Genomic DNA, 27,295 nt, shown 5'->3' with positions numbered 1-27,295 from the left:
AGAATCAAAGTATCATAAAGGTTGGAAATGACCACGAAGATCATTTAGTCCAATCGCTGACCCATCCCCCCATGCCCACTAACCCATGTCCTTCAGTGGCACATCTACCCTTTTCCTGAACACCTCTAGAGACAGGGACTCTGCCACTTCACTGGGCAGCCTGTTCCAATACTTCACCACCCTTTCAGAGAAGAAACTCTTCCTAATATCCAACCTGAGTGTTGTGCTTTGAATTCTTCTTGTCCCACCTGCACGTTTCCAGGGCCGCCAAGGACAACAGCACAGGCACAGATGGGAACAAACTACAACTAGTAAATATCTGAGCATGGTGGATACGGTCTGACCAGCGCAAAACTCAACGAGATTTGTCTAAAAGTCCTTCATCAGCAGATGACAGCTCACTCCAGCCAGTCCCAGATCCTCAGGCACCCTATTGCAGTGCTTGGCTCATGATGTACTCACATGTTCAAACAGGACCTGCAAGGAAGCAAGATCCCTGGAACAAAAAGGCTCTGTCAGCTGGGATTCTGCAACTTTTTCCAATGCAATATGCTAACAAAAATCAGAAGATGCATCTATTTGTGTAGGTATCAAGCAAAGTTATTCCCAGATCAGAAACAGATGTGCCACATAAACGCCGTCAGTTACTCTAGGGTATTGTGTATGGCTATTGGCTATATTGCATCCAAAGCAATGCAATCTGTAGGAAAAGGTTGGAATTTCAGTAACAGCTAACATCAGACCAGAAGGCATTGGTGGAAAAATACAATCTCCCTATTTAATAACAATCAGGAAAAAAAATCCCAGCTCCTTCATAGTTCATGATGTACTCAGGTGATGAGGAAGGGGTTGCAGAAGGTTGAATGAAATGACAATGTTTCAGTCATTATTATTTGAGTTTCTTTAGGGCTCATGTTATAAATGTACTTCACAAAGTGAAAACAACTTCACTGTTCACAAACACAGCTGACAAAGTCACTAATTGCCTATCAAAAGAGCTTCAGCATTTTCCCCAGCTTATATCCCAAACCTTCCAGAAAGTCAATGGACTTTGAGTCTGTAGAACTGGAGAACTTTTTGAAGTTTTACCTTCAACTGCCTTCAGTCCTTTCCAGCTTGCATTCCTCCAAAGAAATATGGCCCTTGGACAAACATCTCTCACACCAAGCTAATATCACACTTGTGTTTCCATTAATGGTTTAGTTGAAAATTTTCAGGGAAAAAAAAAGAAATGGCACCTTCGCCATCAAAGCACACCTTGCCAGCTCTACAAGGCTGGTGCTACAAAGCCAGGCAGTGCAAGATGGTATCTTATGTGTCCTTGAGCAGCAGAACTGTCACCTCCTTGGCAGCACACTATAATGGCACTGTTTTGTATGCAGCTCAGGCCACAACTGCACCATTTCAAGCTCAATACCCTCTTTCAAGAGTCATTTCCTTCAAACAAACCCACCCAATTAAACACACACCTTAGGACCTGGTGAAAAAACAATAAATCTCTGTGGCTCTACAGCAGTCCACCTTTTGAGACAGGAAGCGTATGTCTGCAAATTAATTTTGATTCACATCCTACTGTGCTCTGTGTTTGCCTATGGCTTCTATTCAACATAAACATTTACTACCTTGAAAAAAACAGTACCTCCAGGAAAGCAGTGCTTACAGTCGCATGCAGACAGTGACAAAAAAAGACAATATGAATGTTAAAAATTGGAAGTAAACAGATGAACTTTGAGAGTCAGCAGCCAGGGGTTTACTAGAGTGCACGCCGGCAAATTTGTCTGTCCAGCAGCAGAAGTGCTGGTTTCACTGCTGGGGAGGGAGATCAGCACATCTGCCTGCTGTCTCCAGCACAGCTCGAAACGAGAAGTTTGTAGAGGCATTTTTCAGGGAGATTTATGCAAAATGTCACAGTTCTTTAAGCTCAGGTTATTTCCATTGCTAGTGAGTGGTGACATCCATTTGACAGAAAAAAATCCCTACCCCCAAAAATCCCACAGAACGGCTGCATTATGTCAACAAATGGTTTGAGAGGCAGCAGGAGATGGTATGCTACATGAATAAAGCAGATACACCAAAGACCAAGGATAACTTCATCTCAATTCTCACATCCCATTCTTCCCTTCTTTACATCAAGGAAATAAACGCTTCCGACAATTCACTGCAGTTGAGCTGTAGATGTCTTCTATTAACCTTACTCAAGACCTCAGTTAAAAACTGAAGATGACAACCACTTGTCATAGTCTTCTTCAATATCTTTTATATATCCCACTCTGTTTATATCATTATTATCTAAATATAAACTAAGACTTGATTAAAACTATACATATTTATAGAAGCATTCATGTCACCTACCTTTAGGCCTTCTGCTGTAGCTAAAATAGGCAAGCAAGCTCCTTATAGCATTTTATAGCATTAACATGGTGATCCAGGGGGCAAATGAGAGCAGCTACCCTGAGCACTAATGTCAGTTATCATTGCTCTCAGTCAGTTTCTAGAGACATTCAACTTCCTCTGCTGGTATTACATGAAGCCCAGTGGGGCTGGGCTCCCCAGCCTTCTTTTTGGCAGCACTGAGAAAGGCATCTTCAAGAAAAAAGTCCAAATAGTGAGAAATTCCAACCCCAACTTTCATAAACTACTATAACACTGTACACATCAACCTGTCACTGCTTTCTGTCGTATCTTCTGCGTGCCAGATATTTCAGGCTTCACATGCTCTATATCATAAAAGCATGGAAAGTAAGCAGTTTAATCATTTCCTGTATTATTCACCACATTGTCTGCAATACCTTGTGGATTAATTATCTAGATAAGAAAATGACTGCAAGGGGCAAGCACGTTGTCAGTCTGAAGCAGTCATCTAAAGCCATGTGCTTATGCAAACTGCTGCATTAGGAAGAAAGCTGAATGAGGAAGAACCCATCCTACCTGCTCCTCACAGGCAACAAAACCCCCTTCCTCCCTGTGCAAGTAAGTAATCAAACCATTATGAAACTATGGAAAGTCCCAGTGATTGGGAAAAGAGAAAAGATGAAAGGGCTTTTGTATTTGGAAGTCAAACTGTTCCAAAGAGCAGGAGGACAGGACACATCTAACTTTTCTTCACTTGAAATCTAACGAGGAGTCAGAAAATCTCATCAACCACTACATAAGATTGTCCTAAATGCTGTATAGTATAAATAACGTTTCAGTCCTTCACATAAAATTCCAAAGAGTAGTGCAGTACCATCAGTGTTTCAAATCACTGCTGACCCCAGTGGATCCTCAGTACCATCAGTAACAGGATGTTCCCTCTTCTTGTTCCCAAGCACTCAAACCTGGCCAGAAACTGCATCAGAGCAGGTCCAAGTTGGATATTAGGAAAAGGTTCTTGACCAGAGGACAACTGGGCTTGGAAGAGGCTCCCAAGGTTAGGGGTCATGGCTCCAAGCTGCCCAAGTGCTTGAACAGTGCTCTCTGACATAAGGTTTAGGTTTTGGGTATTCCTGTGTGGATCCAGGGGTCGGACTCAACCATGTTTGTGGCTTCCTTCCAACTGAGAATAGTCTATGAAACACTCAGCTCGTAGAGAGGAGGTAGAGTGGAAGCATGGCATGGAGGAAGGGGAAAAAGAACAAACCAAAAGCCACTGAGTGTGATCCTTATCTTAACTTAGAGATGCAACATCTCTAAGTTGCAGCTTTGAACTGGTCTATGCCTATCTAAGGCTTTATCTGTAGGGGGGAGGGGGGAAGAGAGAAAGAGAGAGAGAGGAAGAATTGTACATCCAGGAAGTGATCGACTCCATTTCTTAGGATTGGGTGAAAACTTCATTCAGAGAGTGCTTGTACTGATTTGCAAAAGTCAGCCCAGTGATGAAATAGCACAGCCAAGACAACAAAACCCTGCTGGACCATGGAGCCCCACAGCTCTGCCAGCCCCTGCAGCAGCCACAGGAAGCCCTTGGGCAGAACTTCTGCTCCCCTAACAAAACCCATGGGCAGCCACCCCCACACAGCTGGAAACATCTCGTTTCTGTGCACCCTGATTAAGCAGAAGGCACGAATTTCTGTTTCAAGGCAGTATAAATCACAGTACTGGAAATACCAGTGGAAATATTTCTGTTATTTCCAGGCCACCAAACACAAGTAGCATTTACTAGTTTACTATTCTGGTTTCCAGTATGAGAAACGTCTTGAATAGAAGTGCTTTCTTAAATACATACCAAATGCCACTGAACGCAAACGTGCCTAAGCTGTGTCTGAGAGAGCTGTGTTTTTAAATTAGCTTTGAGCATTTGCTAACTTAAAAGTAGGAAAAAAAAAACAACCCAAAAACACAGTTTGTCTTTCTGTGAACACAGGAGGAAATAGGTGTTGGTACGAGCAGCAAGGAAGGCAGATTTACATCTGGTTTCAAAACAGAGTGCTAGCAGCAAAAAGATTAGATTATTGATGCAGAGGGAGAAAGGAAGTTGCAAAGCTGCTCAACATTTCAAGAAGCTGTGAGGCTTATTGCGCTGTAGCAAGGGAAAATCAAAACACCTTTTGAGCAGGATTTAGTAACTCAATAACAAAAGTCAAATAGATTAAATGCCACATCTGCTGTTATAATTAAATTAGCGAAGTAATGATAGAATCATGCATGTTTTTCCCCTGTGAAATATACCCTGAGTAAAGATGGGTTGCAGTTATACATATTTCCCATTTTATAAATGAAAGTACAAACTGAAATCACCATTCCTGCAATGCTATTAAAATCACGGAAAATTACCCCAGGGATAAATCAAGCTCAGAGATGTTTGTTAAGAAACATGAATTTCAGAATAAATCCTCCTGAAATAGGGCAGCGTGGAAACATTTGAAACATTTTCATTGACATTCCCAGACCACTTCTTTAAAAACATATTGGAACAGATATTTCCCAGCATTAAACAGGCGGAAAATTTGAAGGTGGTGTTTTACGCTGCTCTGTTTCCAGGGAATCAACTTAATATTCTTAAAGTCTGGACACGTGTTTTATTGGGGAGGGTTTTTTTGTTGTCTTTGGGCAGGGCTGGTTTTTGTTTTAAAATGTCTAAGCATCTGTACCCTTAAATAAAAGCCTCTTTATGTGCAGCTCAGCTTGGGCACTGAGAATAGAGGAGTTCAGAAATCACAGGTCTGCCTGGAGGATGAGACCCATACACTCAAGAAATTTCACGTTTTTGCATTGAGATTCCACAATCAGATTAAGAACTACTATAAATAACATAAGGTTGTACCCTGGGCTGGAACGAGCTGGAGGTAGCCTATTAAGATCAATTAATCTTCCTTAGCTTATCTGACTCGCTCAGGAATTCAAACAACTGTTGATTATTACAGCTCTCCACAGACTGACATATGCAGAAGTGCGGCCTCGGTTCACCTTCATGTGTGGCAGCCCAGTGCTGGAGACCTGCAGGAATGCACCCGTAACGCTTCTCCCTCAAAAGTGCATCAACCAAAGCGATGTGAACAGGCACCAAGCACACACAAGTTGCTGAAAGCAATTTATCTACAGCAATTTGCACAACTAACAACCCTGTAATCGGTTTTTTGCAGAATCACAGAAAAATGGGGCTGGAAGGAACTTCAAGAGGCCGCTCTCCCCATCCCTGCCTCACAGCAAGCTGCTGCAGCTCCTCAACATTCCTGATGTCTCCATCCTCTGACGTTCCTGAGCCAGAACGCTTCATTCTTGATCGCAGTCCAAAACAAGATCTGACTTAAACCCGGTTATTCAGCTTGTTTTAAGCTCCAGGTGCTTGATTTTTAGTGCTGACGCGTGTACAGAACATCAAGCTGGCTGGCTGGCAGCACTGAATACAGAGCTGGCTCTTTGCTAACTTGGGGACAGAGGAAGATATAAACAGGGAGAACTAACTCTTTTTTAGAGCAAAAGAGTCAAACATACCAGAAATAAAATCATAATAAGTCTGTTTAAGAGATTTTCATCTCAGAAGCTGTCTTTAGCTCATCTGGAGAATAGCACGGAGGACATGAGAAAGCCTGCAGTGTTCCCACGAGGCCACCCTCTGCCACCCTGTTCCCAAAGCACTCTTCTCTCCAGCACTGCCCCCATCAGCCCTGTCTTCCATCCCCCAGCTTTTAAAAGCCTCCTGCAATGAGCACATACTTCAGGCAGCGCTCACTCACTGTCTACCTTCCCACCAGGAAGACACAAGCTCACAACTGTCCCACGGAGCAAACAGCTCCTGGCCTCCCTGCTTCCTACCTCCAAATCCTCCCGAGGCACCAGAATAAAGCTTCTGTGGGGAGGAAAGGGGAGGCTGACACGGAAAGCCATTACCTACACAGTGTGCCATTCTGCAAACTAGCACTCACCGGTGCAAAAACTCTACGGCTTGTTTTTGCAATCTGACAGTTTCATTTCATGTCATAATGAGCCTCATCAATCTCTCCTACAATACACACACATCGTATTCCTAACTGCTCACAATTAGAAATAGCTATCCGATATCATTCTTCCAGAACTGCATGGAAATTAATGCCGCTTGTCACAAAGAGTTCAAACTACAAAGAGCAGCACAAAACACTACGTGCTTTAATTCTGTATCACTCCTTATGCAGTTCTCAAATCAAAAGCAACAGTGTTAAACACTATTATTAGTTCCCCTGCTTGGATGATCACTCTGAATAGAGGCACTAATGAGATGGAGCCTGGCAAAGCATTTTCTTAGATGCAATAAAAATCAAAACTAAATTGGAGCAACTCGGTTCTCTGGATTAAAAATCCTCTGCAAGCCACATAATTACCAAGAAAAGTACTAAATGAGGAGTATTTCTGGTGGTTTGGATCCTTCTGCACAGCTGGCAGGTGGCGTACCTGCAGTGACCCATGCAGGAGCCTCCTGGTGACCCTGAGAGGGATGTGGTGGTCTTTGTGGGTGCGGTGCGGGAGCTGTGCTAGCAGCACTCCAGCACGGGACTCGAATTCTTGACAAGCAAATTCCACCAGCTGCCTACTCATGGGACTTGCCTGCTCTGCTCCAACACATCTGTTCTGCTCTCTGAGATGCAGCAAGGACAGTTGTCCTGGTAATGCAGGAGGAGTCTTGCCCTGGCTCATGCCACTGCAAAGGTCCAACCCTCAAATGTTGGCAGCTGCAGGGGAAGCAACTGCTCCTCTCCCACAAGGAATGGCCAGTTGCTGCTGCAGCCACATCTCCCCCAGCTGATGCAAAGTGAGAAGCAGGGACATTTCTTCACGTAGCTTACAAGAAGCCTTGTCTTTCATGTCACTTCAGAGAGCTCATTCCTTGTGTATCAGGTTCACTCAGTTGGTGTGCTTTAGTTTTTTAAGGAGCAAGTGGCAAACAGGAAAAACAAAAACAAAGACCGAGAAGCTGGAGTCCCCTCTGAGCCCTTCTCTAGCTACAGCTCCTGTATACAGCACTAAAAGTGGCTCTACCACATCCAGAATGGGCAGCTTTACCAACACAGGACAGCTCCCTTTCAAGTCCCAGAGCTACACTAACACTGAAATACAGACTACATCTAAAGCAAAGATGACAGAGGAGAACCAAGCACCCAGTAATTCAGACTCATCTCTCTACCATCTGCTCAGTTGTAACATCTTCATAACAACATCTGCACGTTCTGCATATGTGCTAACAGGGGCAAGTAAAAAAACAAGGCCTTAGACTCACAGAGTAGCCAGAGATGAAAGGGATCCATAAGGATCGAGTCCAACTACTCTTGCAGATGTGCAAAGCTCAGACAGCCTGAGAATAGGTCAGATAAACTGTCAGGGCATGTGCATGGTGAAAGACAGCATTCATTATTTTTCTTCACAAGGTAGCAAGATGGATATATAGGAATGCCTATTGCAAAATCATCTTGCAGAAAGCAAGCGACAAAAGGAGGGATCCAGAACAAGTGCATACAAACCCACATAGGCTGAATACCATGTGGAATATGCAGAAACGGGGATGTAATAATTGCATGCTGAATCTTGGACAAAACACCATCCAGGGGATTTCCAGGGAAGATTCTGGAAGCCTAACAGATCACCAGCTATTAGCAAAGCCCATGTTAAACAGGACACTAAAATACTACCAGACCATCCCTTAAATGATACCAGGTAATCCCTTATTAGGTCTTGACTTGCCAGTGACAGTAGTAAGAAGACAGACAGAATCCAAGGGCTCTCCTTGAGTGGTTCTCCCCTGAGGCCCAGTTCCTTCAAAACTGAAAGCAATTACAAAGCTTTCACTCATGAACCATTGACCTCTCCAGGGCCAAAACCTTATGATTTCCAAAGTTTCATTTCACACATGAAATGAAATGTTTGCTACTAGGCAGACTAAATATAACCCCGATGGCTTTAAGTGAAATAAAGAATCAAGTGCAGATTCTGAACCCTGATGGTTACATAACTTGCCCACAAATATTTATGTGCATCTTCCAACTGCTGACTAAATCAAAACCCGCAGAGAGACATAAACCATGGGGCAAATCTTTCAGCAGGTACAAGTCAGTGCAGCCTGAACAACTTGACATACATAATTATGCTGCCAAATATCTGATCAAAAGAATGGAGTGGATGCCAGCACATGATTCACGTGTAAAAGACAAGAGGACCTTTGTTGGACAAGAGGCTCAGAAGAGAAACTGTATCATATTGTTTAAAAGAAAATCATACTCCAAACACGTGCAGGCCTGAAAGGAGACAGTAAAAAATGTAAGAAATTTCCAGTGAGGTCTGCTCCAACACGTTTGTTCTGAGATACAGCAAGGACAGTTGTCCCAGCAGTAAAGCAGGAGGTATCCTGCCCCAGCTCATGCCATCACAAGGAAGAGATCCACTGGCAAGGGATAGTATTATCTAGTGTGCACAGTGAACAAATGTTAGAGCAAGCAGCCCTCTTGCTGCCCCAAAGCAGCTGCTTCAACATTTAGGCTGTTCCTTTCTTTGGAGCATCATGTAGCAAAACTGCTTTGCTGACCTGACAGTGCCAGGTGGCAAAAACATTCCTTATAGGACCAGAACCCCTTTGGGCTGAATTAGTGTTGGTAAGAAGAACAAATGCTTTATATCACTCTGAAGCAGAGACTATACTGATGCCAGAAGCATATGGAAGCTGCTGTGCACGTGAGGATACAGCTCTGTATACTCACAGCAGAGTGAGTCCTTGAGACATTTCCAAGGGTGGTTAAAATTAGCAATGCAATGGGATTGTCTTGTCTATTCCCACACCTTTGTCATAAGGGAGCACCTAAGAGGAAACCAGTAGTTAAGGCATGAATACCTCGCGTACTTGGGAGAGCAGCAAATGACTTGTGTGCTGTAGATATGCACACAAGCTCAGCCCCTGCCAGTCAGAGTTGTGTACTGCGAATAAAAATTCAAGCAGCTCACACTGTACAAGCATATTTGCAGCCTACTTGTCTGCCAGTTTTCTTGCATACATCTAGTCACCCACCAGCAACAGTTCCCATTCTTAGTCCTTACATGGTTTCATCAGTACCAAAAGACTTAAAAAACACAAGTTGGATATTTTTGCTTTTTATTGGAACAAAAAACAACTGATAAACTGAAACTTTAAAAAGAGACCGTAAAATTGAAGTTCACCAACCACAAACCATTTCCAAAGCTGTGACTCATTTCAGTGCAATGTCACACATTCACACACACAGAGTTTTTGCACATCTACCGAGAACAAACGAGGTGTTCAGATGCACTCTGAAAAGCTCTCCACGCGAGTAGGTATCTCATAAATACCAATAAGAGGCAGTTCTAGTCTGATTCAGTACGTCAGTTTCAATCAGACATAAAATCTTGTTGGCACTGTGGCTCAAGCCACACATTTTAAAGGAGAGCCACCAGACCTTCTCTGATGTGAATATTTAATGCTGGGAGAGAAGTGAGTGAATTTGGTGTGGAGAAGCTGTTCCATCAGAAGCACATGCTGTTCTCCTAAATACTGCATGTTTTAAATTAGGGTTAACCAACTTGTAAGCTTGCTCACAAGATCTCCAGCAAAGCCAGAGGAACTCAATCACAAAAGCTGTGGTCATACGAGATTACCACTCTGACATACTAGTGAGGAGAGCCTGTCAAAAAGGGAAGAATCACATCACCACATGGAAAAGTTACTATGGCTAAAATATAGCACCATGGTGGTGACCTTTTTTTGTTTTGTTTTGCCCCTACAACCTTTTTTTTTTTTACAACATACATCTCTGTGTGTTCCGTTAGATAACAAAAGACAACGAAGTCACTTCTTCCTCAAACGTTTTACACCTCAGGTCCAAAGTGATGGCACTCACATGGTGAGATGGAGCAGTGCTACAGCCAGGGAATGGGGCCAGCAAGGGCAGAGGAAGGTAGAGGAAATACCTTCCCACACCCATCTTCTTCACAGGCCTTGTCAAAATATCTGCAAGTAGACTGGAGGGAGGAAGACTCACACATTCACACCTGCAAGCGTCACTGAGAGTTATAATTTTGAGCTAATTACAAAAGGGCACAAGAAATCAAGCAGAGGATCCTTTTCACACTGAACCTAGACAGCGAGGGAAAAAAGTGTTTATTCTATTACAGTGTAATATTTTATATTCACAGTCATAACCACAGTGTTGAATAAAGTGAAGGAAAGCATTGCTGCTTCTTCCTTTTAGCATTGCCTGCTGTTGCACTCTCTGCCATCCAAATTCCCACTTCCTCTCACACCTTCCTGAAATGTCAGTGCAGTGTCTTTCTAGGAATTTGATCTGAGTTCAAAAATCCCCATCTGCTCCCACTGGAGAAGAATGAGATCAGACTGTAAATGCGTGACAGACTCCTCACAAGAAGACACGCGAGCACAATTTGGTCACATATAAAAGTTAGTCCCAGCCTCCTTTATTTAAATTAAAAACTTCACACTCTTTGTAAGGAAGTATTCAGATATTCAGATCATAGAACCATAGAATCCTTAGGGTTAGAAGGGACTACTGAAGGCCATCTACTCCAACTTCCCTGCAGTGAAAAGGGAAACCTCCTCCAGATCAGGTGGCCCAGGGCCCTTGGAAGTCTCCAGGGATGGGACATCAAACACACCATTAGTAACCCGTTCCAGTGCCTCACCACCCTCGCTGTAAACTTTCCTTATATCCAACCTAAATCTATTCTCTTGGCGCCTGTAACCATTTCCCCTTGTTCTATCACCCCTTCTTTCCTGTAGTTCCCCTTCAGAAACTGAAAGGCCACTCTCAGGTCACCTCGCAGCCTTCTCTTCTCCATGCTGAGGAGCCCCAGCTCTCTCAGCCTGTCCTCATAATAATCACCCACTTAGGTTAAGTGCATGTATAGGCAAGCACTCTCAAGACACTTCATTAATCTAGATTTAACTGAAAGATGTTTAGAGATGTAGATGAGCATGCACACGAGGAGTTTTTCAAGACTTAAAAGCCATCAGGTCTTGAGAAATGTGGCTCTGGTAGTGCTTGTTATTTCAGTTATTTGAATAAATTCAAAGTAAATTTAAAGTAAGTTTAAATTACCACGAGACTCATCATTAGACACCAGCATCATCATTGTCCACTCCCCTATTGTTTTAAGAGCTTTTTTGAACAATGTGATTCTGCACTTTGGAGCACGGGATGGACATCCCTGACAAAACACTCAGAGGCAATCGTGGTACTTCCACATGCAGCTGGGCACCTATGGTAGAGAAAAGCCTGTACGTCATAAAAGAAAGGCAGAACATGCAACAGCTCCTGGGAAACTCACATTTGTGTACTCATTTATGGTCTGAAACGCAAAGCTACCTTCTTGAGATGTTTCTCCCTACAGGACTGCCTTCACAACTAGACCAGGGCTATTAGTAGGAGTAGAAGCCTGCATTCATCCACTGCACATTTCCCAGTTTGTCTTCATGGCATTCTGTGGAGCACCAGTAAGACGAGGACTGTAAAAAAGAAATCAAGCTATCTGTACAAAGCTTCATAAGAACTTAGGAAACTTAAGGCAGATCCTGTGAGTCCCAGCTGAGAACCATAAGGATAACTTTCCTGCATTTGATCATCTACCCCACTTCTAAATGTGCAGTAACTTCAAGTTCAGCCTAGTTAAGCACTCACTGAAGACTGCTGAATTTTCCCTTACTGGAAAAAGATGACCCAAACTCTGGCAGGGAGGATTAGACAATCCCAAGCGTCCCTCTTGCCTGCATCTATTTACACTTCTTTTAAGTCCAGTACATTTGTGGCCAAGAGAAAAGCAATGTGTTTGCATTCTGCATGTGGTTAAAGCCACATGACTGAAGTCTTCAGTTCTAAAATACACAAACACACACATATCCTTTCTCATTAATTGAAACAGTTTTTAATAAATAACCTGTATTTATTATTTTTTTACAGTAAGCCTTATGTAAAGCCATTCCCCGAACGTGCAAACCATTAACAAAATATATAAAAAACCTGAAGTCATTGGCAGACTAAAGTTGCAGAATGAGTAAGACTTAAGCCTGTTTAGTATTAATGCCAGAAGATCCCCCTGCACTCTAAAATGTGACATATCATTTGCTTCATTAGCTCTGAATCAAGTATTTGTTCACTTTGTATTAAAAACAGGAAATGAGAAATTAACACGGACAGCTTAGAAATCATATAAAGACAGCACTACTTTTTCATAAGACTTTCAGTTATAAAACAAACATTGCTGCATGCTGCTGAATTGCTACAACAGTCCATGTGGCCAGCAATAGAAGTCTGCTGATATAACTAATACGTTTTTATTTATTAATTACAACAGAGTCAATTAAAACAAGGCTTCCTTTTCCACTAACTGAACACCAACTGCTTCCAACTGTCATGCGTCTTGAGCTGACTGTATGAGCAAGGCTCATGCACCACTTCAAACTGCAGTTTAACTGCAGTTTCACAGATCAAGGAAAGGATTATTTCAATTTTTTTAATAGGGAATAGAATAATAATAATATTTAAAAAGCAAGATAAAATGTTGTAACCTTGAGCCCAGCACCATGCTGCAGGAAAGCACCGTCATGCTGCTGGAAAGAAAATGTGTTTAGACCTATCAGGCTCTGTCATAATCAGAAAATGCACACACTGCTTCTGCATACCATCAAAAACATCTTAATTAAGTGCAGCTCAGCACATCACAATGGACTGCAGCCTCACCTGCCTTAGAACAGTCTGTGGGTTCATTAATATCAGAGCTGTGTCCATCTCCACGCTGACAAGGGAGTGGGAGAGGATGATAAAGATCTGCACTAAGTTAGAATCTAGCTGTGTGACTGCAAAAAGAATAGGCAACAAAGTCAGTATGAATAAAAGGGAGTGCAGGAAGGTTACTCACACTACCAGTCCTTCAATGTTAGGCACAGATGAGCTAAACATATAACGTCTACCCACTTCTCCAAATCAGTTAATCACATCACCATCCTCATTTCTTCGTCATTATCAAACTAACCCTCCACTGTGGAAGGAGTATTGGATTCAGTGAGCCCCAGCCAATGCACATTAAATTTCAGGTTAAGACAGTAAATCACCTCTACTGTCAACATGCAAGAGCTAAATCCAGATGTGGCAAAGATACTGCCCTATTTTACCGAATCAGCAGAACACTGAAGAAAATTGAACAAAAGTTGGTCCCAGTGAACATCTGAAAGCTCATGGCCCCAATAGCCCTGACAAGGAGTGCTTTTAAGAAGACCTCCAGAAACACATGGAGAAATCTTATTATTAAAACTATATGTATGGCTAATTATTTAAGATTTATATGAGCAAGGGCTGCAAAACCTCAGCTAATCACAAATACAACACAATAGCCTGAATCAGGAGCTGGCCATTTATACCGTGCTCACAGAGCATATACAACATACCACAGAACAACATAATGAAAGAGATGATATGAAGAAGTCGATATGGCAGAAATAAGAAACCCTTCCCTCCCATTCACAACAGCCCCCACCCCTCCCCCCAAAAAAAGCAAGAAAAAGAAAATTATCTTTAAATAAATAATTTCAGAACAGCACATGCAGTTAACTCCCAAATTCCCTACTGCATTACTATGTGCACTACAGATGAAAGCAAGGGAGAGTAACGTGGCCTCTTCTGAAAGGAAAATACCATCATGAAAAGCTCATATAGTGAATAAAACAAAAGCAACAGGCAAGACTGAGCAGGCAGAGAATGGAAAGAAAGAATATTGATTTAAGTAGCTGAGGGGTTTCTTTCTAAGGATTTCTAGGCTTTTTATGCCTAACAGGTTCCATCAGTCTCCAAATATTTTCTAAAATAATGACCCATTTATTCTTAAGTATAGGAAGAAAATACCTGTTCCAAGTCATAAATGGCTACTCTCTCCCAACAGAAGCACGTATCAAAGGACATAGAGGAGAAGGAGCAGGAATAGGCACAAGCCCTTTTCAAAAAAGGTCATCATGGGAGAGAGGTATATGCAGATTTAAAGAGACAAAGCAACACACAGGTCATATAAAACAAAAAGAAACCTTATCCCCAGTGAAAGACCTTTGATACTGAAACAATTCAATAGGAGGTGGGTGCTACAAACACTGAATTAATTAATATGTTTTCATTTGGTAAGCCTGGCTAATTTGTCTACTGGTGATCCTTGACTTCTAAAAGAAGGCATATTTATTATTAAGTACCCTTCAAAGGGCTTCTAAATAAATAAATAATGATAATTTTTAAAAAGTGCATTACGTGTCCTCAAAGGGCAATGGAGACCTTTATCCAAAGCTGTTCTAGGAACTGCCTTAAAGAACAGATGGTGTTTCCATGAGTTCTCCCCAACTGGTCAAGCACCTACGTGCCAGGGAGTCTGGTCACCAGTTTCACTACAGCCAACAGAGTTGTCATGCTCCAGAGATGAAGCTCTGGCTCAGCTTTTCCCCAGTCACCTTCTACGAGCATTTTTATTTTTATTTTTTTTTTGCTGAAAGGAAGGTAAGAGACACTTCGGTTGTAATGCTAGATGGGATGAAGACAAGTCTCTACAAACTCTAAAAGAAAGAATCCAGCTCTTACAGCACTGAAGTGACATGATACTAAAGCATTAAAACTTTAACAGTTCAAAGATACTTTTTTTTTTTGCCTAAACATGTATTGCTTTCCTCTCCCCCCTGCTTCATTCAGCCACTGTAGTTGATAGAAGGACTACAACCTCCAACAGCAGCACGGCCAACTGACCCACACTGCCATCTGATAGCACTGCTCTGCATCCTCAAAATTCAACTCCACAATAAGTCCTCTGCTCCCAAATCTTAAATTCTGGGTTATGTTTTTATTTTAATTCAAGTTTTCTGACATAGTTTTATTTTCAATTTAGCTTTAATGACATACGCACATCTCTGTTTATTTAATCACTCACCATGCCAGACAAACCACAGTTACGCTGCACTTACCCAAAGATGCAGTGCTTTGAAAGCCTTCATTTTATATTTAGATTTCAGCTTTACCCCTTTTAATCAACTGTATTAACTATACATCGTATTTTGATGAGAGACTTTCCACATCTTAATCAGACTTATGTTTGCATTACAATGCCATTTTTCCATACATAAGGCATGGGAAGTAAGATTATAACCTTAACCACACACAGAAAAATAGTATGCTGCTGTTCTGTTAGGGGGAAAAAAGAAAACAAAGCACATCTTATAGATATCTGACAGTTGTGCAACTCCCAAATCCTTTTCCCTTCTTCCTTAAGCATACAACAGAGGAAAGGAGGGTAATATATTTGGAACTAATCAAAAACACCAAAAACAGAAAGGCCACTCCACAAGCTATCTGGGTTACATCTGACATTAAGAACACAAGTTCTCACTGACTTTCATTAGCCTTTATCAATGTAAAATAGCAGTTGTGACAGTTCGGTATCTTCGGTATCCAAGGCCTCTTTTCATTCATTTTGCATTAATTCCTCTCCTCCTTTCCCATTCATTTGTTGATATTTCTCACCACAGTCTTATTAGCAGACTCTCCCCCTCTGCCATTGGTTAGGTTTTGTACTTAGACAAAAATGAATTTAAATACTGCCAGGCAGCAATTGCAGCAATCATACCCAGATGGAACTGAATGTGCTTTTTAATATACTGTGATTTTGTTGATAGCAAATACTCAGACAAATAGTAAGGATTTCAAAAAAGAGCTACAGAGCTTGAAGGAGGTAACATACTTGATACATATTTCCTTTATTTACTGAGCAAACATGCAAAGAAGCACATGCTGTCCTCCAGAGAGCTAAAAAAAGTACGTGAGAGGGACATGGGAACTGAAGGAAGAGACTGCAAAGTTATTGCCTTCCTGCTTGACTTGTGCACAGAACACCAACTGGCAATGACACAGGAAAGCAGAGACTGGAGAGAGACAATGGGACACAATCAGACATCACAATTCAGAAACCAGAGCCTTACTGGGGCAGCTGATGGACATCCTCCACCTCAGCCCAGAGGTATGAGCCAAAACCTGCATTAATGATGGGTCCATGTCAACCAAACCTACAACAATCCTGTGCTGAGGAACACACACCATCTCTTCTATCACTCCATCACCAGACACAGTGGAAATCTGCAAAATACACTTCAGCTCATCCCAAGCTACATCTGTTTCCACACGGATACAGCCTTTAACAGACCAGATGTGCAGAAACTCATGTTAGATTACCACTTATCGATGGTGGTGGTGAAGAGAAACCTGAGGTTGTATATCAATGACATAACCATCACCTTTGAAATCTAATTCAAACCAGCTTTAAGACTTCCTTCTTATGACTAATTCCCTTTATCCTGGAATCTGTTACATCTAAGTCATAACAAGCTTCAATTTCCAAACTTGCTTTTGCCCAAGGTAGTCTTACCTTGAAAGGCTACAAAGGCCCTTTGCAACCTGCACGCTGAAATATATTCTTGCACTGCTGCACTAAACTTGCAGTCTGTGGGTTCAGTGTTTTACAACAGAGCAGGGGACAGGCCCAAAATAAACCCATGCTTCCATTTTCACTTCAGCTAAAAAGGATTCAAGATGACATCAGGGAAAAAATATGTGTTGATTTGTATTCTAGAACTGAACAGATGCTGAAATCAAAATGATTTTAGCAGACATCTTAACTATGAAGTATTTGTAGCTTTCTCTATGATTCCAGCTGCACTTTGCAGAAGGGCTGTTGTAATATGAGCATCTTATTTGCTTAACAGGCAGGTAAGATGCACTAATTTGTTGGATACGATACTTATTCAAACTCTTTATTGCAGCATTGAAAATGATTCAGTTCCAGTGTTCAAATCAAATACATTCTCAGTAGTTATTCATATCAAAGTTGCACTAAAACAAGTGAAGACACAGCAAGCTTGCAAAAACACTACTGCCAAACTGATTTTAATTACTTCACTAAAATCACTTGAAGCAGGCTGGATGCATGTTGATTACAGATTACTTTTTTTTTTTTTAAGTATCATCACAAGTCAACAATTTGATTATTTTTTGTCACTGTCCCAGTTTTAAAACTAGTATACTTAACCTTCTTTATCTTCATCACATTCCTGACTTTATAAGCTGAGGAGATGGTGAGTTTATAAATAACTATGTACTGAATTGAAAGGACTAGTAACCTAAGTCGTGAAATGAAAATCAGGACAACATTATGTTTGAATCTGACAGAGAGACTAAAGTCAAATTCTGCGTGGTTGCAGATTCTGCTTGGTCTGCCTGCACAGCAACACTATGGCACAAAGAACAGCTGCTTCCATACTCCATTTGGTTCCCAGTTAAAGAGCAAAGCAGGGGCGACCACAGCAGCAATGAATGACCATGTGCTGAGCACCCACACCACAACGAGATGCATGCAGAGTTTGCTGCTGGAGCCATCACCTCCAAAATGTCTTTTTAAAAACTTCAATGCTCAGTATTAAGTCTCTCCAGGTTCCAGTTACCTGCATTACTTCTTCCTTGGTGACGTGGAGAAGGACTCTTCAAAACGCATGTTGCTCAGTGCGCAAACTGCTCCCTTCTTGCCACAGCTCTGCAACCTACATCTCAATGACTGCTGCTACAGGTACAGGCTGGACCCTTTCCTGCCCAACTTCTCCTCTCACTGGCAAGGGCAGAAACCACCTGGCTTTCTAGATCAGATAGCAGAAGCTGTCCTAACATCCTTGCAGCAGCTACCCCTCTCTTTTCATACCTCACAACTCTCAGGGCTGGCACAAGATGTTGCCACATTACCCAGAAGCCAAAGGCTCAGCAATCACACAGGGGATGTGAGGGCAGCACACTGTCAGGTTTGGGAATGTTCAGTGTCCGGAACAGTCTGGCATACAGATGTGGAGCCACCTAATTATCTAGGCCTCTTTGCTGAAAGGACAGACCAAACATCACATTACATGCTGATGTGTACACGTCAGGATAAAAGGAGGCAGAGATGGTCAAAAAGATATCGCTGCATAAATGGTTGCAGAAACTCCCAGTGCAAACATAGGAGCGCAGGGGGAACGTGTCAGAGGCCTGCAAAGCACAGCACAGAGCCAAGGCAGGTTTGTTATGATGAGGGACAGGATAACAGCACTGTAACAGAGAAACCTGAACTGCTTTAACTGGGTCTTTCCTTATAAAATAGTTATAAAAAGTAATGTGAGATTACAGGACCAGCTGAAACTGGAGTGCCAATAAAGTACAGGAAACCACTGATCTCAACAAGAGTCATTTACTGCACCCATACAGAGCACTGGGTCTGTAGGGCTGAAATATCCTTTTTCAAACAAATATAGAAAAAAAAAAGAAAAAAGCAGTCACATGCAGTACCTTGAAAAACTAAAATCATCAAGCACAGCAACTGGAGAGAACCCACACACTGCAGTGGTTTGCTGGAATCACGGAGACAGAAGATCAAACTTAAGTCTGCCAAAACACCAGAATGACCCTTTTAAAAAGCTTTTCACAACCTGCCAAAGTAACTTGGACAACATCATACCACTTCCAAAAATGCAGGAAACATAAGGAGTGCAGAGAAAAGCTTGGAAGCAGATATAGGTTTTTTTTTCCACATCGCTGCCCATGCAGCTGAGATCTTTTTAACCCGAAGTATCACTAACAGATCAGCCAGTAGCCAAAAAGCAAATAAGGAATGCAAAAGGAGAGACAGAATCCACTTAAGATTTACAATTGATCCTGGCACATCTCAGCCTCAGGACTAAAAAAAAAAAAAAGCCTGAAAAGATACTTAGCAGAGGATTTTATAAATACAGGTTGATGCTTACATACCTCTCAGTGATCCACATGGCTGCAAAGATTCACTGTCTCATGAGATCATATGTATACACCCCAAGTTACAAACTTATGCAAGTTTTTTCCAGAAACAGTCAGATATTTTCCTTTATTTCCACAGCTGCTGAAAACTGTTATCGCTTCCATACTCTATCATGTCCAAATTTCCCTGGCTTTTGAAATGATCCTCGCTTCCTATTTAAAGCTTGAGCTGGAATGGATGTTTAACTCATTTCAGAAAGAGTTTGGTTTACATCTCCCTTTATAAAAGATTTAAAGTCACTTAGCTGAGAAGCAGTGTCTTTTTACCCCAAGCAGCAACTCCAGCAGCAATGAATCCGAAACAAAAACAGGGGAAAGAACCCAAGTGTTCTATAACTAGCACAGAAGAGGGCTTGGGTTTGTTTTCATAAAGTTCAAACACAAGAAGTTTTATGGCTTAAGTAAAATGAGTGCAAAATGGTTCAGAGAAGGAAGGCTTCCATTAAAGAGATATGAACTGGTTCAACAGCAATTTGAGCTCCTCCCAAGCTCACTTTTTGCCTGGTCATGACAGCAGCGGACTCCAGCAGCAAAGTAAAACTTTGGAAAACAGAGGAGTGAGTTGAAGCTACATGAGAGGGCAAGAGGCAAAGCAGAGGCCATCCCTAAAATAATTACCAGCACCACATTACAGCCTGCCATGGGACAGCATTTTCCATTTGTAAAACTGCAAATGTAAACAACACTTGCAAGGAAATTTAACTTGAATGGTGAGCCAGGAAATGAAAAAGTGGACTGGAAAAAATGATGGATTTTCCTGTGACCCCAGGAGCAGCCCCAGGAAGTCCCTGCTCTCAGAGAATTCTATGTAACTGTCACTGGGACTTTATCTGTGGGGAGTAGGCTTTCAAGATGCTGTTTCCTTTCCCTCCCTTTGCTGTCCATTACCAGAGGCTGGTAGCCACTGCTATAAATGTTCCAGTGGGACCTGGAGAGAGCTGTAAGGCAGCTCAGGACAACTAATGTGCAGCAGACTTCAGCTGCTTTAAGAATCTGGAAGAGTTACCCTGGCTTAGGGAGGAGTCATCCTTCATCTGCACTTTTCAGATAGCAAAGTAATAAAGTAATGGTGAAAAGGTGCTCCTAAAATGCTTTTTTACTGCAACGATGCCAGCAAAAAAGTGGAGCCAGGAAACTGACAGCATCTGCAGTTTACTGGAAATGCCCAACTAGCTGCAGCCAGCCACAGCAATGCGTGGGCAAGCCTGCTTCAGCTGTGGCCATCAGCATCCACTATGCTGAAAGGCAACCTGAGCATGATCCTTGGAAAAGGCCACCACAACCACAGGACATCACCCTGCAAAAGGGCAACTGGAAGAAGCAGTGTGGGCCATCTCATGCTGAACCCATAGTTGAAAGCAAGTCTGCACCCACTGTATCAGCCAAGGTCTCAGTGCACACTCAGTTTGGGAGTGAGGCTTGAAATAGGGTGTGGATGCTGCCACTGCATCCTTTCTTCGTGCACTGTGGGGCTGTGTACAGAGATCTCCATTAAGGTGACACAACTGACATTGCAAGTGGACATCAAAATGCACTGACATCTCAGCCCTGGCTCCAGCACACAGTGCTCCGGAGAGATGCAGCACTCTGGAACCAAAGCTCCGCTCCTGTATCGTGGTCATTCTAACGAGGAGCAAAGTGTCCTTTCATCACAGGCAGCTCAGCCAGGACCTAATGCACGTCTCCCTTTTGACAGCTTAACATTTCATCTGCAGATCTCTGCCTAATCAGCTCAGCATTAGGATCCGCAGTTAAACCTCACTTGGTGGAGCTGAAGATTAGAGATAAGAAATGGGAGATTCGAGAACAAAAAGTAAACAAAGACAACAGGAGCTCTTATTTCCTTCCTCATTAATTCCTCATTGCAAACTGCTCTCAAAGGACAATCACCTGACAGTATTTATAATCAACTCGGTCTCTTTCAGAGGGTGGGTCAGGCAGGTATCAATCCCCAAAAAGGCAAGTCAGAACTACAAACACCTTACACAAGGTGGGAAACGGAGATTCATTCCTCCTGGAACACAAGCTGCTGTCTGCTCTGGGCAGCCCACCTGCACAACACTAGCTCAGACAGCTTAAATCCCGACTTACTGGGTTGAGGAGGCCTTGCCTGCCATGGCTAACTTGTTGCAAGACAGAAGTTGTTTTGAACAGACTTTTCCTTTCCAAGGAACTCTGCAGAGGGCAACCATATATTGCAGCCACTCAGCAAAACTCTGGGGAGACGAAGTCAACAGGAGTCCTGCCACGTTTCATATGTTGTATATACAAAGGCAACTTTAAATCTGGATTGACTTGATAAAGGTGACCCTTCAGGACAGCAGTGCAAACACACAGAAGCAGGGAACCAGGTAACCTGAGAAACCAAGATTTCTTTGCATATGGATATTTGCTAGCCAGTTTTTCCTCAGCTCCACTGGGGGGTGGTAATGGAAACTGAAGTATTTTTGATAACAGATAATAATGATCTAGGCGAGTCTCTCTAGTTTGTATTTATTACGTGGGCAAGAGGCCAGACAGAACATTTAGTCAATTAAAGTTTTACTGAAAGTAGAAAGTGGTATATTTCTAACATCCCTCATTTTTCCACATTAGAATATGGCCCTTCCCTTAATAAAATTATGAAAATGTACCCATGCAGCTCCTTGCAAGATCCAAATAAAAAGCTACTGCTAAAGCAAAAAATGAAATTCATCATTCAACATAGCACCCCCATAAGAAAAAAAATAATAACAACAACATACAGGAGAAATAAGCAAGGGAAAAGCTATATTAAATAGGTAAAATTTGGAACAAAAAAGCGAAGGCAGGAAATAGGACAAAAAACAACAGGATCCTTACACTCCACAAGTTGGCCAAGCGTATCAAGCCTCGTTATGTTTGTTTTTCATGCATTACTCAAACAGGCGTGCTCATGCACTGGGAAGAATACCAGATAAAACATGTGGTTAGCGGCCAGCAGAGATAACACAGAAGACACGCAGGTCCGAAGCAGCTTTCCCTTCCAACTGTTTCCTATTTAAGCAAAGATTGATCCTACATGATGTGACAGGCCAACGATCCCAAGAAACTGCCTCACCACGCAGTCCTTTACTGTAGAGTGCATTCTCACTGTGGGCTCACTGAGTTTCATACTTTCTTGTTTAAGTTTCCATTTCATGTGAAAGCAAGTTGTGTTTTTCTGTAGCATAATCCTGCTGCACCTTGAACTCAATGTGTTTCAGCTCAGAGGCCTGAAATAAGTTTACAAATACATAACAATTTGAAATAATGAAGTTACTCCCTGCTCTAATTTTTCAAGACTTCACAGTGAACATCATGGAGTTACAGGAGTTGTTCATTTGGTTACAATCAGCTTCTAGAAAGAAGTGGTAAGTATTACACTTTTACCGTGGTAACAGAATGAGAGGGCAGAAATACACGCTTTATTTTCCCATCTTCAGCTTCTCAGAGTTTTTGTATGGTTCACTGACCTGACAGTTAGTGAGAATGAAAGTGTAGCCAGCACTCCCCATTGCAGCAACCCACAAAATGACAGTTCAAATTGTGCTGAAGGAAATCAGCACGGTCTGCTTCCACAACAGGCTTTTACAAAGGTAGCAACCATGTTGTAAAGCATTTAGACACGTGGAAAGAAGTTAGAATGCTGCTCTAATAAGAGAGATGAAGCAGCAGGAAAAGAAAAGCAGGGTTTAAGAAGGCAAGACCTGCGGATCCACACGCTGACTGCATGGGAACTGGATGGCAACAGGGATTTTGTTATGCAGCACAGAAGAGTCCAAGCTTGTGATTCTAGTGCAAAAGCTCACCAAACTTATCTCACACAGATCAGCTAGAAAGCTTACAGCTCCAGCTCAGAGTGCAACTACAAACAGATAAACGTCAAAGACTTTTTGTTCTTAAAGTCTCTAATTTCCTTTTCCTACCAGTCTACTATAACCACTGGTATCATAACCTGATCCACTTTTTTCCCTTTTACAGAAATTGGGTCTAAACTTATCAAATAACAACAAAGAAAAGGTCAAATCTGACATGCCTAGATGGCCACATCCCATCAGAAAGGAGATGTCTTGTGAGGTTGGTATCTCTGGCTTCCATGGCATATTTTAAAAAATAACAAATCCCAATTTATTCCGGACTTAAGTACAAAAAATCTTATAGAGAAGAACACACCATCGTCGTGTTGGACCTGATTGAAATCTACTAACTCTCTCTCTCTGCTCTCACTACATGTTGCCTCAGTGACTTCCATTCATATCCTTGCAAGAAGCACTTTGGGTCATTCTACAGACTTTGTTATTTTTCTACCACGTAACTGGCATTTATATTCCAAAGCATGTTTCACTTAAAACAAAAGTTAGATTTTAGCACATTGTCACATACTAGGTAATGCTAAAGGCTCAGCTCTCCTGCAATAAGAATGACCCCTAGCTTACTCAGCTAAGGACAAGTTATATCATTAATAGTCTTTACTCTGGGTAATGCTTGATATGCTTTTACATCTCTTGTTTTTTTTGTTAACGCCTAGAACAGAATCAGGCAGAGACCCAGCTGCAGTCCAACATCATTATCTGGTTCTGGAAGGCATACACAGCTCCGTATCAAAGCACACAGCTCTGCTCTGCACACTAAAGCCATGCCTGAGAAAGGCAATGAGGAGTCAAGCAGAGGGCTGGGAGGAGAAGCTCAGCGACACCACCAGCAACAGCTGCAAGGCAGATCTTTTCCTTGCTGATATTTACCATACACCATGTACACCTTAGCTGGTTTTCAATCAGCCTTTAGTTCTGAAGTTAGGGTATTGAAGCTGACCACGCTACACTCAAGCAGTATCATGACATTCCTTTGCCAACAGCAAAGTGATCCCAATACTTCAAGTCCTAGCTTCAGTCATAAACTCTAGGCAAAGAAAGGACATTTCAGATATGCTGTTTTACTCCTCTTCTACTAAGCTTCAAAGTAACAGCAACTAAATCTAGTTAAGGCTTTAAATGTCCCAAACTGTAACGATTCAAGCTTTTAAGCTTCTATGCATCCATCCACTTTTCATTCAACAACTGGTTTACAGAAATTTTTTTAACTGTTTTTAATATCACTGTAGGACCTTCAGGTTCCCCACCATGCACTATCACATATTTACCTTAGGTTTTCCCTCAGTGGAGTGCTGGCTACTTTACATTCAAATGAATCACAAGCACCACAGCAAACACGAGATTGCTAAAGCAAAGGAATCCAATTCAAACATCGAGGAGAGAAAACCCACAGTAGCATAGAAAATGAATAAAAGTTTGGTTTCCTTTTTTAATTGACCATGTTTAGAAACAAGAAATTATCGTTAAGCAAGTGCAAATTGCTTAAATGTGTACAGAAATACCCCAAAAAAATCCTCATCTCCTCATTTTCACCAGGATGTAAATATTTTGACCAAAAAAATTGGTGCAGTGAATAAAATGCTTTAATTAAAATGCTTCAGAAAAGGAGAAAATTCCCAATGCTGTTACCGGAGCACATGGTTGTCACTCAACACACAGACACTGACAGGGTGCAACAAGAAATGTTTATCCTTTGGCTCAGTCCAAATGCTAATGAAACTTAACATTTAACCAAGATAGGGGGAAAATTGCAATTTCACTCAACTGTAACTGATGCCATCCACAAAGAATGGCAGCCACTTGTCTCTGAGTCAGCTACGCTTCCACATTTAGTGCAATTGCTTCAGGTGACTCACACACACAGCCTGGGAGATGTGTACAGAAAATGTCCAGCAGGATTCTGTTACAGCTTTTCAAGATGAAGTCTAATTTGCCTGGTGCTTCTTATTTGAACTTCAATTATTTGGAAATTTAATTTAAACTCCAATTTGTCTTAAGGAATTTCCTGAGAAGCAACAGACTTAATAAAGGTAACATCAGAGGCACAGAACTGTCAAGTAAGGAAATGACCATGGTCTAACCAGATCTTGTTTTCATCACACAGCAGCTTCTTAGGCTGCTTTCCTCTTGGTTCAAAGTCCCGAGTTAAAATTCTATCCTTCACTAATTAGTTATAGCTGTAGTCAAATCATTTCATCCTTTGTTTCCCAATTAGTAAAAAAGGACAACAATATATATTTATCTATTCAAATACATACTAGTTTACCCTGACAGTTTGGTTTTCAAATACACAATGACTACAGATTCTAAGCAGAAATTACCTAGTTTCATCTCCTCTTATGACAGGGTTACAAGTCTGGTGGATGTGGGAAAGGCTATCAACATAGTCTACCTAGGTTATAGCAAAGCCTTTGACACTGTCTCCCACAGTATTGTCCTGCAGAAGCTGGGAGCCTGTGCCTTGGACAGATACACTCTTTGCTGGGTAACAAGACTGGGAACAGACTGGAGGGCCGGCCCAGAGCGAGTTAGTGAAGGGAGTTAAATCCTGCTTGTATCAGTCACGTGTTCCCCAGGAGTCAGTACTGGGGCCTATCCTCTTCAATATCTTTAGTGATGATCTGGTAGAGGGCATTGAGTGCGCTATCAGTAAGTTGCAGATAACACCAAGTTGGCTGGAAGTGTCAATCTGCCTGAGGGTAGGGAGGCCCCACTGAGCGACCTGAACAGGCTGGATTGCTGGGCTGAGGCCAATGGGATGAAGTTCAACAAGACTAAGTGCTGGGTCCCCCCAAGCAATGCTACAGGCTCTTAACTCTGTCAGGTTTTTGAAAGAGGAATGATACACTGATTATTGAGACTTAAGAATCTGAACGGTTGTATTTGAGAATACAGCGTTTTTTCTAGTCCTCTTTCTGGAGGAAAATATCCAGCAGGAAGGAGAGTGGAGATCATTATTTCATTGCTTTTAGAATAATGAGTTATCTTCCTTATTTAATGTTTTGTTGACAGAATCTAGTCTGCCCAACTTCAAAGCACTCTAAACATTTGCACTTAGATAGAAAATTAATATCTGTGGCATTTCTAGCAGTCAATTAATATTCTTCCCATTAAAGTAAAAAAAAAAAAAAAAAAAGAAGGAAAAAAAACCCCTTAAAACATGGGACTTCATTAATTTAATTCCAGTCAGTAATGGAAGGAATAAGCCCTCTGAAAGCATATGCTTCTTCATCTTAAAGTTCACTACCAAGCCCTTCCAGTGCACAGAACAGTTCGTTACAAATGCAGCCCTCTTCCTGCATGCTACCAGATACAGCCATCAAAGGAATTAAGCATTAAAACAAAGCCATCCAAAGATACAGTGAAATGCAGACAAGTAAAACAAGTGACAGCATTGTGCTTCATCAGCTAGGGCTTTTTTTGCTGCATAATTCTGAAGGAGGAAAAAGTTTTACTGAAAGCTGATACTGGGACAATTAAGAATCTTTCAAGGCAGACACTGAGAGACTAATAGCATAGCATTATAGTATCTGGTGGAAAGCTACGTGCCCCACAGAGCTCACCACAGCCTCAGTGTCGTAGAAATAGGAACCCTTGTGGCTGATGCCATCTGCAGTCATGCTACGCCAGCAACGCCATGGCAGTTTTGAAGAAACAAACTAAAGTGACTTAGCTGTAGGACACCATGGCAATGGATCAGGAAGAGATCAGATATACTTGAAGTGGAATTCAGGCAGAAAATTTAGCCACCTACATGGACCACTGCTATAGCATCCAAGAGGCCTACCAAGGCCTAAATACTTCCCTTTCTTTCACAGTTCTTTGCCTTTAAAAAGCTACCCCAGCATCACTGACCAGACCCGTCTTTGACTGCACCTAAACTGATGTCTATTATTTGAGGAATCAACCACAACATTTCACAACAGACGTAACATCTGTTGCAGAGATTTTCAAGAGAGAAGTTTTGCTTTACGTTCTTTCAGTCCTATTTTCCTAGCCAATGAGACTTGCTTTATCTACCAGTGTTTCTCCTCCCTGCTATTACTTTCAGCAGACACTGGGAAACAGATCACATTTAACTACATAAACATGTTTTCTTTTATCTGTCAATCCTGTTAGTTCCCTGGAAGC

General features: G+C 41.9%; 1 protein-coding gene across 2 annotated transcripts in view; it reads right to left on the bottom strand.

Annotated features, from left to right (window-relative positions):
- Window positions 1–27,295, bottom strand: part of FAM107B (family with sequence similarity 107 member B) — a 56,483-nt gene that overhangs the window by 20,698 nt on the left and 8,490 nt on the right. Inside the window, exon 1 of one of the 2 annotated variants that reach the window (XM_065743766.1) lies at window positions 2,353–2,462. The exons of the other annotated variant lie outside the window; for it this stretch is intronic. The gene's annotated coding sequence lies outside the window, so the exon portion shown is untranslated. Of the gene's footprint in view, window positions 1–2,352; window positions 2,463–27,295 lie in introns of those variants that run through there. 2 annotated transcript variants of the gene reach the window in all.

This window comes from Cyrtonyx montezumae, unplaced genomic scaffold, assembly GCF_038088225.1.
Source record: "Cyrtonyx montezumae isolate F1298 unplaced genomic scaffold, pur_monq_1.0 scaffold_3, whole genome shotgun sequence".
Classification (NCBI taxonomy): domain Eukaryota; kingdom Metazoa; phylum Chordata; class Aves; order Galliformes; family Odontophoridae; genus Cyrtonyx; species Cyrtonyx montezumae.
This window is presented reverse-complemented; position numbering and strand designations above follow the sequence as displayed.